A 12,405-nucleotide genomic window follows, 5' to 3' on the forward strand; every position below is an offset into this window, starting at 1 on the left:
ACTAATTCTTTTCTTGTATTGTATTTAATTTTTGCCCATAAGTGTTATTCATATACTCTGTGATATTAACTGTTTCAGAGCTCAATTAATTCACTTATTAATATAGTAAATTTATTTTAATCTCCTTATTGCAATGCCTTGTAATAATTGCATATATACACATATTTATACATATATGTGAAATGATACATAAAGCTTTGAGAGTACATAGCATTTTAAGCTTGCATATCTTCTATCTTCTATCTATCTATCTATCTATAGATATAGACATATAGTCCTTTTGGTGCTATTAATACTTAAAGTTAGTTCAACCCTCCTCCAACATTTATGTTCTTTTCACTTAGTAGATTGATGTTTGGATGTTGGATAACATAACAATTCAAATGTTAATCATATCTAGAAACACTCTTATCATCACACCTCAAAATGTTTAACCAGCTATCTGAGTATCCTGGGGCCCAATCTAGCTGACACATAAAATTAGCCATCATATTTACCAAGCAATTCCTTCCTTTCAAGGGTGTCAAAATAAATTTTACTGATTAAATGCTTACAGCATAAAGTCTCCAAATACTGTTAGGAAGAATATATTTATTTTTCCAATTTTACAATACAGAAAAATGATTTAAACTGAATGAAATGTGGGACCTTTCCAAAGCACACAGAATCTGTGACAAATTTACATGAAACTGTCTACATCAAGCTTCTTCTTGGTTATGAGGGAATAAATTAAATGTGGGAAATGCCTGCTGTCTACATTTCTGCTGCCAAAGTGTTCTATTCAAATCAATAACAGAAATAGAAACAGGGCCTGGCTCTCAAACATTATGCACAGTTTATACAGTTGGACCAGAAAGATGGGTTTTCTTTCTGTATTTGGTACACAACATTCTGAACCTGAATATTGTGTATGGCTCTGTGTGTGTGTGTGTGTGTGTGTGTGTGTGTGTGTGTGTGTGTGTGTGTGTGTGTGTGTGTGTGTGTGTGTGTGTGTGTGTGTGTGGTTTCACTACTTTAAACAGAAATGCAAGCGATATATGCTATATATTCCTAGGGTTTCAGTATGTTATTTGAAAATTTGACATTCTTCAATAAACAGAACTTTTTAAAGCCACAAGACAAATGTACAATAAAAAGTAAAGTTTCACTTCACATATAAATGAAGACTGATAAAGTTAAAAGAATTTAAAGATTATGGGCTAGAAGATGTGGCTCTAGTTGTAGAGTTCCTATCTTGCAAGTGTGAGACCCTGAGTTCAAACCCCAGTACCACCAAGAAGAAGAATTTAAAGATTACAAAGTGAAGCAAGAAAAAATAAAAATACTGATAAATTCTCACTCCCATTTTTAATCAACTTGAGAAAGCCCAATTGTTTTTAACCCCAATTAATGTCTATGGTACAATTTGAATAGCAATGAGGGTAAATTGGACTACAACCCAACATCTGTGATAAATAATTAATATGGGGGAAACAACTTTGGAGGTTCAGTTTCTCCAACAGAAGTAAAATACAATCATCAGTAACAAGAGGATACTGTTTGCTACTCTACTTTTATTTTACCATGTAGAGATACATCCATTTTACCATATTTCTCACCTACTCTGCCACAGAGACAGGACCATGATTGCCAAAGTAAGAAAAAAATGGAAGCAGAAATTAAGCTGAATAATTTCTTTCTGTAACTTACCCTATGGATCTACCATAAAAAAACAGTTATTTGGGTCTCTTCTCTCTTGTGTTAAGTTTAGCAAAAGCTGACATGTAGGTGTATATTCTATTCATGTGTGTGTGTATATATATATATATATATATATATATATATGAATAGAAATATATATATAGATACATAGTAAGGGGTTTTATCATAACCTTTCCCTATATGCACCTAATGTACTTGGATCATACGTACTCACTGCCTCTATTGCTCTAGTCTGGCTCTTCCCTTCCCCTTTCACCTCCCTAGTAGCCTCCCTTTACCTTCCTGATCTTTGCTTTATCCACTAATGATCCCTTATGATGATCCTTTTTCTGGAATACTGTGACTATTCAGTGATAATTATGGGTATGCAGTTATCTCTACTGAATGCTGACTACATTCTTTTGAGTAGGTACCCAGAACTGGTGTGACTGAATTGTATGGAAGTTATAATTTTATTTTTTTGAGGAACTTCCATATTGGCTAGACTAATTGACATTAATGTAGTGATTTATTGGTGCATAAGAATTTTTTTAATTTTATTGTCAAGGTGATATACAGAGGGGTTATCATTGCATACATAAGGTAGTGAGTACATTTCTTGTCGAACTTGTTACCCTCTCCATTTTTCTCCCACTTTCTCTTCCTCCCCAGAATGCCCCTCAAGTTGTACAGTTCATTTCCAACATACTGACTTGTGAGTATTGCTGTTGCATTGGTTCGCCCTTAGTCCTTTGTCTTACTATTTTGTTGTTCCCCTTCCCTTACTCAGATAAATGTATATACAAAAGGGTACCAAAATCAAATACAGTGACAATAGGGGATAAACCATAGTAAAAAGAAAAAAAACATCACATAGTACCTTAAAAACAACATCAACAAAGAAAACCTCTTGTTTCCATGTCTTGGAGTTATTTTCCTTCACATCATCTTATATGTATGGAGGTTCCTCAAAAAGCTAAACATAGAGCTCCCCTTATGACTTGGCAATCCCACTTCTGGGCATTTACCTAAATAACCACAAACAAGGCCATAATAAAGCTACCATAACCATGTTTATCCCAGCATTATTACCATAGCTAAGAGATGGAACCAACCCAGATGCCTCTCAATAGATGAATGGATCAAGAAAATGTGATACACACACACACACACACACACACACACACACACACACACACACACAATGGAATTTTATACTTCCATCAGAAAAAGTGATGCCACCCCATTTCATTTTCAAGGAAATGGAAAGACTTGGAAAAAAAATCACATTAAATGAAGTAAGCCAGACCCAAAGAAACATAGATCCCACGGTTTCCTTCATTTGTAAAAATTAGTATATGTCTAGGATAATCCTAGCAGATGAGCAGAATAACTCAACAGCTATGTGCATAAGAGTTTCTTCCCCACCTCCTCCACAGTATGTGTTGGTTTCATTTTATTTTATTTTATAATTTTAGGTGGCAGTACGTTTTGAACTCAAGGTTCTGTGCTTGATAGGCAGACACTCTACCATTTGAACAGCATTTTCAGATCTTTTTGCACTGGTTAGTTTTTGAAATAGCATCTCCTTTTTTGTTCAGGCTGGCTTAGGCCACAATCCTATTTACATTTCCTGAGTTGGGATAATAGGAACCACACAAGCTTTTCCCTAGGCCAGTTTTAAATCATACTCTTCCTGATTTCTACCTCCCTAGTAACAAAGATTATATGCATGATCCACCAGCACCCAAAAGTTATTATTGTTGTTGTTATTGTTGTTATTATTGTTGCTGCTATTGTTATTATTTTCTTGATGACAGACATTCTGATGGAGGTGAGGTAGAATATCGATGCAATTTCAGCTGACATTTCCTTGATGGCTAAGACTGTTGAATTTTTTCATGTATTTATCTAAAGCCACAACTATTACCAAAAGAAGAATCAGAACCAAAACTAAAAATATAAATACATTTTGAAAACATAAGTAAATGCACAAAAGTTTAAGGGAAGAAGAACAATATATATAAACTCAATATGTCTCATCTATCATGTGTGGAGCCCATAGACCCTGCTTAAAGTTGACAAATCAAGAAATTAATGTAAAAAAGTAATCGAAGTTGTGTTAATTAGCAGAATTTAACAGAAATGGTAAAAGATCTATTTTTGGCTAGTAGGACTACAGTACAGGAAGAGGGAGAAATAATAATGAAGTAAGTGTATTTCATTTTATAGAAACATCAGCAAAATGTTTTTGCCACTCCAAGTTAAGTCTGCAAGTATACAGGACCAATGGTGCCCATATTGGAAGAGAAACACAGATGTAAGAGATAGAAACGACAGCCGGCTGTTGGCTGTTATTCAAGAAAGTAATCAATACCTAGGCCTCTGCTGTGGTGTGATGTGAGAGCATGCAAGTATAGGACAAAGTACAGTTTGTAGACTCTTGGCCCACCTGAGTGCCTCAAAAAATATTAGATTAGCTTTCGTCTGTAACCTGCAATTTATTTTTCTTTGGAATATTATAGTTTCCCACAATTTTTTTCATTTTTATCATTCCAGTTTCCTCATTCATTAGACATTTGTTTGAGCCGATACTGATTGCAAAGTATTATAGAAGTAAGAAGGATACGGCCACACCTTCACTTCTAGTACACCAAACACTGCCAAGGAATCATTACCTTTTATCATGCATCCTATAGTAACAATGTATTAACTCAAAAACTTCAGACAACAGCAAATGAACTAGTTCTCTACTTGACTGATCTCATGTAATAAAAACACACATACCAAGTTTAAATGTAAACAAAAGATCTAGTGTGTTTCAACTGTACTAACAGACTATGTTTCTGGAGGAAGTTGGTTCTATCTAGTAGAATAAGTTTTCAATATTCTCTTTAGCTCTTTATTATTATAAAACTGAAGTGTGCAAGGTAAGGTGATAGAGCCATTAGGTGTATTAACATTTTCATGTCATCATTTACATGCACAGCAACTCATCAGGCATGTAATCCTAGAAAAACATTTATAAGGCAAATCCTTGTAGTGGCTTTAATGCTAAGTAATAGTACAATAGAGCCATCTAGTGGCCTCAAAAAATTGAGGTGTATATCATTTTATTCCATTCCATCAAGTTTTATTTACTTTTTATTTTATTATTGTTAAAATAGTGTACAAACGGTTTTCAATTCAACGGGTCAGTTTATGAGTATAATGCATCGTGATCAGTACCTGCCTTTCCATCTTCTCTCTTATCTGTCCCCACTCATCCTCTTTGTTATCCTTATAGATAATGACTCAAAGGTATTTTGAGATAGGTTACAGAAGAAAATGCCTCCCATCATGAAATATCTATAATGCACATGATCGGGAGAAAAAAGTAAACAAGTAATTTTAACAAGTGATTGCTAATCCTCTAAATTGTTTTAATATATCTAGTATTTTACAATTTTTTTTACAAATATCAGATTACAAATATTCCAGAACAGTAATAAGGTCTTCCTTCTTAATATGCCATATTTAATGTTAAGTAAACAATAAATCATCCCAAATGCATCTAAGTAAAAACCCTCCCAAAAAGCTTCATTAATCACCACAAATCCCCTGAAAAGGCCTGGAAAAAAAAAAAAATCAAGCATTTGAGGTGACAGAGCAAAGCATCTCCTCTCACTAAAGAACAGATTTCTACTGGCATTTACTCTTAAAGTGACAGGGGCCAGTTTGAGGTTGTGGAACTTCCAACTCAGGCTACTCTGTAAAGAGCTTAAGAATACTTCTTAGATGACTACACTACTGCTGGAGCTTCCATTTTCCCTGTTCTTGACGTTCTATCCCTTCTGCCACATAAGAACACAACACAGGTCCCCTCTGGAGGATGTAGCAACACGCCATAAGTGCTCATTAGACAGCAGATCTTGAACTTTCAAACCTTCAGAACTTTGAGAAACAACTTTGTATTCTTCAAATTTTTCCTATTTTGTAACTGTAGTATTAACAGAATAAGCCATAAGTATAGAGGGTTTGGAAAGATGAAACGAATTCTGGAGATAGGTAGTGATAAAGGTTAAACAACAATGTGAATATGCTTAATACCACTAAACTGTAACTCACCCTTTGTTAATATTGATAAATCTCATGTCATATAAATTTTACTGCAATTTAAAAAAAAAGAATGCTACTTTTTAAACTTCTCTAAATACATACATAATAGATGTTTCACTCAATAACACTGCATCCTGGGTCTGAAACTCCTTTATTTTGGCAGTGTGAGGTTTGAACTCAGGGCCTCAAGTTTCCTAGGCTGGCACAGGGCTATTCCTCTAGCCCTGTTTTTTACTGATTATTTTTAAGATAGGTTCTCACCTCCTACCCAAGCCTGAACTATGATCCACCTTCGTTAGGTTTCCCCTTCTTACTGGGATCACAGCTCACCACCATATCCGGCTTCCCTTTTATGGAAACAGAGCACCTCAAACTTTTCTGTCCCAGCTGTCCTGCAACTACAATCCTCCCCCTCTCAGCCTCTACACACACAGCCCAAGACAACAGCCACTGTGCCAGTGTACATGTTCTATCTGAGATGGCAAAGATATCTCAAATAGAAGTTCAAATCTACTCCTGACTGCTCACTCCTCCTCGGCCTGCTCTTCCTGTGGTCTCTACTGCTGCAGATAACAATAATAAAAAAAAAAGTTGTTTTTTTTCATAGCTTACATTTTTATATTTTATACAAAAAAAAATCAGCCAATACGGTGAGCTATACCATAAAAATATCTTCAGAAGTGACTCATTTTTTCTCCAAGTACTATTAAATCAATAACTTTCTCCCGGGCTGGGAAGGTGGCTCAGTGGTATAGCGCTTGTCTTGCATGCATGAGGCCCTGGGTTCGATTCCTTAGCACCACATAAGCAGAAAGAAAAAAGCCGGAAGTGGCGCTGTGGCTCAAGTGGTAGAGCGCTAGCCTTGAGCTGAAGAGCTGAGGGACAGCGCCCAGGCCCAGAGTTCAGGCCCCACAAACGGACCTAAATAAATAAATAAATAAATAAATAAATAACTTTCTCCCATCTTATTATATTGTACTAGCCCGCCTGGCTCCCCAAGACTATCCTAGAGTCCTTCCTAAGCAATACCTTAAAAGAAAAACTGTAAATCCTGAGTTCCATGTTGTCAAACTCCAGTGGCTCTCAATTTACTCCCGCCCCAAAAATCAATTGTGTAAAGACTGATCTGGCCAGATCATTATCTTTCTAACTTTGCTGCTATCTTGTCTACACCATTCTATTCAATCTAGGCTCATTTTTGTTCCTGGCACATGTCAAGTTATGAGTTACATATTGTTGCATAACTGAGTTATTCTGAAGTTCACTGGCTTAAAACTTCTCCTACAGTTTCATTTATTGTTATTGGCCTTCTTATTTATTTTAACTCACACACACAGTAACTGTACACACACAGGGTACCATGTGATCTTTTAATGTATGTATCGCAATCAAATCAGGGTAATTGACTTATCATCTCAAGCATTTCTTTGTGTTAGGAAAACTAAGACTCTTACCGCTATTTTTGAAATAGCAAATTATTAACAGCAATTACTCTCACTGTGCTCTAAAACTCTAGAACTTACTCATCCTATTTTCTCTGTAATTTTGTGCCCATTATACAACCTCTCCTTATCTCCCTTTCCTCTCTACAACAGTATGGCCTCTAATAATCACAGCTGTAGTTATTATTATCATCTCACATTAGTAGGAAATATTTCACTGTTACATCTCTATACATGTTAACACTGCATTCCAATAAATCTCACTACCTCTATATCTCTGGGTTTTTTTCCTTTTTATGTTAATGTCATACTATTGTGATTACTGTAGCTTTGTAGCATATTTTGAATTCAGGCAATAAAATGACTCCTGCTTTATTTTTACTCAGAATAGTTTGGACTATACAATCTTTCGTGGGTCCATGCAAACTTTAGGATTCTTAATCCTAATTCTATGGTGACTGTTGTTGGATTTTTGATAGGGACCGAATAAATCATTTGGGTATGAGCATTTAAACAAATACTTATTCTTCCAGTCCATGAACATGGACACTTCTCTCCTTCCTCCTCTCTCTGTTCTCTTCAATTTTTTTATCAGTGTTTTTTTTTAATTCTCAATGTAGATATCTTTTCATTTTTTGGTGAAATTATTCCTAAGGATTTTTATAGTTATTAAAAATGTGAAAGTCGTGGTTTTTTTTCAGATTGGTCTCTATTAGCAAACAAATTACTAATTTCTTACACTGAATTCTATAACATTGCTGAATTCATTTATCAGTTCAGATAAGATTTTTATAGAATCTATGGTTTTCTATAAATAAGATGTCTTCCTGTAAGCCACTAATCAATGTATAGCTAGGCCTCACAGCAACAAGCAACTATACTACCAATGGTTGCTGCTGTAATCACCTCAGGGCTGAAATGGTTAAAGATCAATTTCTAAGTTCATTCATAAGACTGTGAACAGGATTCATTTATGGTCTACTGGTCTGATAGTCTCTGTCCCTTACTAGATGTTGGCCAAAGGCTATCATCTCTTCTGGACATGGGGCCTCCCTAACTTATTTCATCAATTTAATCAATCCAAAAGGGCAATACAGAGTTGTTTTTTTTCAGTCATGGAGCTTAAACTCAGAGCCTGGATGCTGTCATTTAGCTTTTTTTGCTTAAGGCTAACTCTCTACCACTTTGAGCCACAGTTCCACTTCCAGTTTTTCGGTATTTAATTGATGAGTCTATTGATAGACTTTCCCACCCAGGCTGGTTTCCAACCACGATCCTCAGAATTCAACCTCCTGAGTAGCTAGAATTATAGGCATAAGCCACCAGCACCCAGCTAGAAGTCAATCTGTTAGGCTAATTTCAAAAGCAACATTTTGTCTCTATGCAATCAAATGGTTATCAAATGAAATAATGAGGTGGGAACCACAAGGAATCTGTAACCTACCATACCCAATATGGCCCCACTAAGGAACTAATACTATATGCTGAGTATATTCTAGATATCTGCATGTCTTCTCCCTCATTTTCAAGTCTTTCACCTAATAACATATTCTCAGTAAGACTGTCATTTTCTAAAACCAGAAACAGACTTTGTAATGTTCACTTCTTCCCCGACACAAACACTTCTCATTACCTCCCTTGTTTTCTTTTTCTCCATTCCATTTGCTGACATTAGCATTACATAGTATGGTTTAAAAGTGTGATTGATTTCTACTCTAACTTCACGAAGCTAATATTACATTTCCCTTTCCTCCTCTGAATTGTTTTAGACTATTATGGGCCACAGGAGACATAGGACTCAGTAAATAAAGTAATAGTCATATACTGAACTTTTTATATTTGGAAGGCTTGTGCTAGGCATAAGGCAATGTTGCAAATGGTTTAAGTTGTTATCTATCTGGTGACAAATCTTGTAAAAATCAGATACCAGCCAGTTATGTAGATTCCTCAATTCATGCCAGATCTCTCAAATTCAACAAAATTACAAGGAAGGTTATCACCCTCTTCAACATTTTTTTTAGCATATCCATCACTGATGATCAGTAGCCACTTAAGTAATTTGTTCAACTAGTCGTTAAAAGTGTACTAGATCTTCTGACATTTTTCTCTTAAATATTTTAATAACAGTTTAGACTACCCAACAGAAAATTTTTTAATGGTATGAGGTTTGTACTCACGATCTTGAATTTCTTAGGCAAATGGAAATCATGCTGCTAGCCCTTAAATTTATTTTTTGAGCAGATGTAAATACCTGTCATGTGTGTACACACACACACATACACACACACACACATATTTCAAGTTCTAAAGCTTGAAATCAGGGACTGGGGACTGTCCATGAGCTTTTTGCTCAAGGCTAACACTCTACCATTTGAGTCACAGCTTTTTAGCTTTTTGGTGGTTTAACTGAAGATAAGTTTCATAGACATTCCTGCCCAGGTTAGTTTTGAACCTCTATCCTCAGACCTCAAAGTCCTGAGTAGCTAGGATTACAGGGGTGAGCCACTGGCAGCCAACTAATAATTTTCATTTAAAGAGAGAGAGAGAGAGAGAGAGAGAGAGAGAGAGAGAGAGAGAGAGAGAGAGAGAGAGAGAGAGAGAGAGAGAGAGAGCAAAAGAATTCCATGCATTTATAGGCTTATTGATATACAGGAATATGAAAGGGGCATTACACAATTTAAGCTTGTTTTCCAAATACATCACTTACATGAAAACTAAACAGCAATGATTGTCCTGGTTTCATATAGGAGGCAAATTTAGGGACGTTAAAAAATTGTTTTGGCTTTTTTACCCTATTTCTTAAGAGTATAAAACTTACAGTCATTCTCATGAGATGCAAACCAGCAAGGCTAAAATTGTTAGAGGAAATAATAAGGTCTCTTCCTTAGTAACTTGTACAGTGATTTTTTTTTCAGATACCCAATATGTGGACATGATTTAAAAACAAAATTCTCAACAAACAACTAAATATGTATGAAGCTATCTTTAAGTTACCTGTTTCATTTGGGGGGAATGGGTTTGCATGTTTAAAGTGGTGACTTTTTATTTCCAAGATGTAGAAACATGTAAACGCTTCTATCTATCATCTTAACCTGTGGCGTGGTTTTTGGTGCTTACACGTTGAGTCTCTTTACTAAAAGTAGATACGTGCTCTACATTCTTTCCATTGCAAATCCAGATGTACTTTTTTTTTTTTTTAAATTGCACAACAACATGACATCCAATAATCCCATTGATTCAATATTCACCGTTGGCTGATTGATCCGTGATCTTTTCAGTTCACTCAGAAAATTGGCCAACATTTCACTGTAAAAAAAAAAAAAATGTGCAAAAAAAAAAGTTTAAAAATGTGGGGTGAAGCGTCAAAGCGTGAAACGCACTCATAACCAGACCTGGCGTTTTCTAAGCCTCACAGTTCAGCTGGAAGTTTCAAGTCTCCCCAGCCCCCCCCCCCCGCGGGATAACTGATCAAGCCAATGATTAGCCGCTGGCTCTCCCCGGTTCCATGGCCCGGGGGAGACAGGCCTAGAAACGTCCATGGCAGAAAGACCAAAACATGTTGCCTTGCTTTTATATAAGTCAACGTACCAAAAGGCTCAGCGTGTGAACCGTCGCGTGAAAACTGTCAGAGACGCGACTGAAAAGGAAACGGACATCCGCCCAGTCAGCCCGCGTCCGCCCGCCACGGCATCCCACAAATCTCGCGAGAGAACCATCGCTCCCCACCTAGGCGCATGCGCCCCGTGCAGGGTACGGGTAACCCGCCCCACTTTCCAGCCGGAGGAAAAAGCGGAAAAACCCCCGCGAGACGAGAAAGGCAATTGGCGAGAGCGGGAGGGTGAACGACGGAAGAGGCGGGGCCTTGACGGAAGGCGGGCCAGAACTGTGCTGGCCCCCGCCGTTCGCGGCATTTCCGCCGGAAGTTGTCATCGAGTCTATAAAAGAGCGTGCGCCGGGACCCTTGGCCTTTTCTGCCCGGGAGGTCTCGTCCTCGTCTCTGCTGTCAGCCGCTGAGTTCCCGAAATACGTTCTTGTGGAGTCACTGAAGTGGAGGAGACGCAGGAGTACTGCCGTAGTGGGAGATGGCGGTCAGCGTGAGGGCTGAGCCCACTCGGGGGTTCACCAGGGCCCGGGACGGGCCTGCGCAGGCCGGCGCCGGCAGGCCCGAGCCGGGACGGGTCGGCAGGCTGGGCACGGCCGGCCGGGATGGTAGTTGGGACGCCGTCGGGGGCCCGCCGTGAGCCCGTGCTCTAGGGGCGCAGCGCGCCCTCGGGTGTCCGCAGCGGCCCGTTCTGCGGGAGCCAGCGCCGAGCACGCGGAGGCCCGCCGCGGCCTCCTCGGACGGTGAGTACCGCCTTGGGCCGTCTCCCCATCTGAAACCTCCATGTATCTATGGGACCTGTCAGCCGTGGCAGGCTCCCTTCCTAGCCATGGAAGAGCATGAGCCTTGTTGATTGGCAAAGCTGGCACCATCTTGGTTGGTATCAGATTCTGACTTGCACAAGGAACACGGCGCCCGTTGTTTTTACAGACCTGCGAGATAACTTGGGTGTCCTGGGGCAAAAAGCTTTACTGAAAAACTATGTTCATGTTTCCCAGGAGCCCTGAACGCGTGGCTGATAAGGGTGACTGAAAGTGACGGCGTACGGTTTGCCTTGCGGTGAGTATTTTCAGTCAATCGGAAAACATCCGCAGCCTTTAGTTCCGCCAGATCGCTGGCACTTTGTAATCTTGCCGGTTGAGTGGAAATAACCGGGGCAAGTGCACAGCTAGCCGTTTTGTAATAGTTTTCTCTTTCGTTGCAGGCAAAGAAATCCAAATGATAATGGATGAAATACACAGCGTCTTCCAAAGGCTCGCCAAAGTTTCAAGCCTTGGGAATGGATATTTTGAATAATTTAGAAGGTATCAGCACTATTTTCAATGTAACCCTGCATTATTTTTTTGGTCCGGTCATGGGACCTGAACTCTGGGCCTGAGCACTGTCCCTCAGCTCAAGGCTAGCGCTCTACCACTTGAGCCACAGCGCCACTTCCGCTTTTTTTCTGCTCTTGTGTTCCTGAGGAATGGAATCCAGCGCCTCATGCATGCAAGGCAAGAGCTCTACCGCTGAGCCACATTCCTAGCCCTCATGAATTTTTTTATAAATAAAGTGGTTTAAAGATATATTGCTTTCTTGACTAAA

The 12,405-nt window shown here is 38.5% G+C and overlaps 1 long non-coding RNA gene and 1 other non-coding gene across 2 annotated transcripts; both read left to right on the forward strand.

Annotated features, from left to right (window-relative positions):
* Positions 1 to 11,169: 11,169 nt before the first annotated feature.
* Positions 11,170 to 12,386, forward strand: LOC138827009 (uncharacterized). Its single transcript, XR_011371922.1, has 3 exons — positions 11,170 to 11,564; positions 11,820 to 11,880; positions 12,026 to 12,386. It is a non-coding gene; the product is annotated as an uncharacterized lncRNA (long non-coding RNA).
* On the forward strand, positions 11,601 to 11,733 carry LOC138827069 (small nucleolar RNA SNORA24). Its single transcript, XR_011371941.1, has one exon. It is a non-coding gene; the product is annotated as a small nucleolar RNA SNORA24 (small nucleolar RNA).
* Positions 12,387 to 12,405: the final 19 nt, after the last annotated feature.

Source organism: Dipodomys merriami, unplaced genomic scaffold (genome assembly GCF_024711535.1).
Source record: "Dipodomys merriami isolate MVZ:Mamm:240054 unplaced genomic scaffold, mDipMer1.0.p SCAF_15, whole genome shotgun sequence".
NCBI classification, from domain to species: Eukaryota; Metazoa; Chordata; class Mammalia; order Rodentia; family Heteromyidae; genus Dipodomys; species Dipodomys merriami.